General features: G+C 34.2%; 1 long non-coding RNA gene across 1 annotated transcript; it reads left to right on the forward strand.

Annotated features, from left to right (window-relative positions):
• Nucleotides 1-525: 525 nt before the first annotated feature.
• Nucleotides 526-1086, forward strand: LOC131241483 (uncharacterized). Its single transcript, XR_009169056.1, has 3 exons — nucleotides 526-717; nucleotides 809-886; nucleotides 981-1086. It is a non-coding gene; the product is annotated as an uncharacterized LOC131241483 (long non-coding RNA).
• Nucleotides 1087-3153: the final 2067 nt, after the last annotated feature.

Here is a 3153-nt window from a genome sequence, read left to right on the forward strand (position 1 = left end):
TAATGCAAGAAAGGAACTTGGTTACTATTTTTTTTATATTTTTGGTGTTTTTGTTTTTCACAGTTTAGTTTGCATGTAAGCGATATCGACTTCCTAGTTTTTATAGTGATTAAAATTTTCCCTTTTTACCAATTTATGTGCATTTTCTGCTTAAATATTTGGTTTTCATGTTTTGACAGGATCAAGTTGACCCAAGTCTATTTTTTTGGGTTTATGCATAATGGAAATCAATGAATTTAATTCCCACATTGGTTTCTACTAAAATCAGTGGGAATTCCCACACTGATTATGAATGTTTTAAGGAAACCTTTCTCCGCCACATTTAAGTGAGTTACTCGTTACCTTTACCAAAGTAAACTCTGTGGGGTTCACCGTTATTTATTTATTTTATTCACTCCATTCATCCATGCTAACATATAATTTGAGGTCTAAAGAACAAAAAGGAAGCATATCGAAAACTCAAGTGGACCACACCACAAGTACAAAGCCGCGTAGTCTCCAACATGGTTAATATTTATCTTCGCACTACAGGAAAATACCCTTTTATGGGCTTTTCTTTGCATCTGCCCCTATCTGCATTATAAAACTTTTTGAATAGGAAGATTTTGTTTCATTTAAACAACAGGAATAAAAGATTCAAACACTGGGTTAGCTGCACCCAACTGGTGGAATCTTGTTTCTGATAAACAAATGATGCAAGAGGAGCAGCCTCTTCAGGTAATCTTTATGAGGGCTACCTGTTGTTGTGATTATGACTAAATGGTATGTTGTTTGACCTTACATATGTGTTTATTTATGTTTTGAGCAGGTTGCAAGATGCACAAAAATAATAAACCAGAATTCTAAGGAAGCAAAGTATGTAATAAATGTCAAGCAAATTGCCAAGGTATATTTTCCATGCGATGTTTTGTTATTTCAGGTTGGTATAACTTAAGAATCTTGGCACATTTTGATGGACCTAATTCTTTCTGTACCCACAGTTTCTTGTTGGTTTGGGCGATAAAGTTTCACCAACAGATATTGAAGAAGGCATGCATGTCAGGTAAGTTCAATTTTCCATTATTTATTTCTTTGACTTTCTTATTTATTTATTTCTTTGACTTTCTTTCCTCTTTTTTTTTGGGAAATGGCTTTCCAATGTTTTGTTCATCTTGGATTTAATTAGGATGTTTCATTCATGATAAGACATGCAATTGTAATTGACATGACTATTACTCTTTTACCTTGGCTTTGGGACCAGCCATGGTAGAGGCACACATTGACATCACTCACAACGCAAACCACCACTTCTTTTGAAAGATAGCAAGAAACTTTCATTGAAAGACGCTGAGGTGGTGCCAAAAAACATACACAAGCCAAACAAGGCAAGAAGCACAAACCACCACTTGTAATTGCAAAAGCAGAATCCTGGTGTGGAAACATAGAACTGCACCAAAAAATGAAAAATCAAGGTAAATGCTTCTCATAAGGTTTGCTTTATTTGGAGTAGAATTAGATAGATCAAAAACTGATTACCAAAATCAACTCATCATTACAAAAAAAAAATAAATCCTTTACATATTAGTTTTGAAGGAAGATCTAGAATGCATTCAGCTAATGCTTTTGAAGTAGAAATTACATTATTCAAGAAGTGAGCAATGAGTATTTTAATTCGCATATAAGAATGCTTTTGCATAAGCATTTTTCCAATTCCAGGATAAGCACCTGATGACCCAGTGCCGTAAAGGTGATATAGCATTCAAATTCACAAGTTACCAAGGATATTTGTGCATGTGTTGTTGTTTTTAGATACATGCATACCAAGACATGTATTCTATGTTATTATGTAAAACATCAGTGATCAATAATATTTGTTGTGTCCCCACATGATATTCACTGATTGAACTAGTATTGATCCAAAGTAAAACTGATAACTCTAACTAATGTATTAACATTCATCACTAGGGACATGTTGTAGTCACAAAAATCACAAAGGTAAACTTATAACCTAAACCTATAACCTACAACATTAACCTAAACCTAAACCTATAACCTAAACCTAAACCATTGTTAGATATATTTTGTATCTAATGCATCTTAAATATTTAGAATTAAGAAGTCTCAAGTCCAACTAGTTAGACTGCAATTTATTGCATCTTAAACACTTTTACAGATCATTTTATAAATCATTTACATCTTTTCTATCAATTGTATTATCAAATGAAATTCAAACTCTTTGTTGGGGTTAACTGTAAATCATTTATAGTTATTTATAATAATATGAAAAAAAATCTGTTTTTGTTTATAATAAGATTAAAAGGTGGGAACCGTTGTTATGACCATGATGTGTATTTGAATTTTTTAAAATGCACCAACCAGAAACGATTTGAGACGAAGTTCAACGATACTTTGTTAAATATGAAATTTATGACCTTTAGTTACTTGGTTAATTAAAAAGAACTACGTAGTGGCTTGATCCCAATCTGACTTTTTGGGTACGTGGGCAGCCGTTCGTAATGTACTAGAATATCGGTGCAGCCACAAATCTTTTTTCTCCTTTGAATTGTAACAGACTGTATCGGTTGCATTTTTCTCTGTCATACAGGTTGTGGCTATCAAAGATATAATATCACATCCTTATATGGAAACATTTAATGATGTGCACAGGTAAATTCATTTTTCTTATTCCTTATATTGTTTCCCAGTTATATTTGTGTTGGTTTCAGAGTACAGGTAGCAATAGAAAGTGTTGGTCGATTATGGCTTATAGACAAAGGGATGAGTAACCAACAATATGAATATGGGAGGCCTTCCACAGGTATCCAAATGCTTTTAGATATAATTATGTTGTTTTTAAATGTATTAGATCGAAATTGATCGAGCAAACCCGAATGTGCGTCGGAGCTATCCGGATGTTGAGCGGGGGTTTCTGGAAGGTGGGAACCGCTATTATGACCATGATGAAGCTGTCCATTTTCTATGGACAGCATTGGAGTGGCTTGACCATTTGGATAGACCATGTTTATATATTTACTCAAAATTTATGGAGCAGACCCAAATGTGCGTCGGAGCTATCCGGATGTTGAGCGGGGGTCCCTGGAAGGTGGGAACCGCTGTTATGACCATGAAGAAGCTGTCCATTTTCTATGGACAACATTGGAAGGGCCTGACCAT

The sequence above is a fragment of the Magnolia sinica genome, chromosome 3 (assembly GCF_029962835.1).
Source record: "Magnolia sinica isolate HGM2019 chromosome 3, MsV1, whole genome shotgun sequence".
In the NCBI taxonomy this organism is placed as follows: domain Eukaryota; kingdom Viridiplantae; phylum Streptophyta; class Magnoliopsida; order Magnoliales; family Magnoliaceae; genus Magnolia; species Magnolia sinica.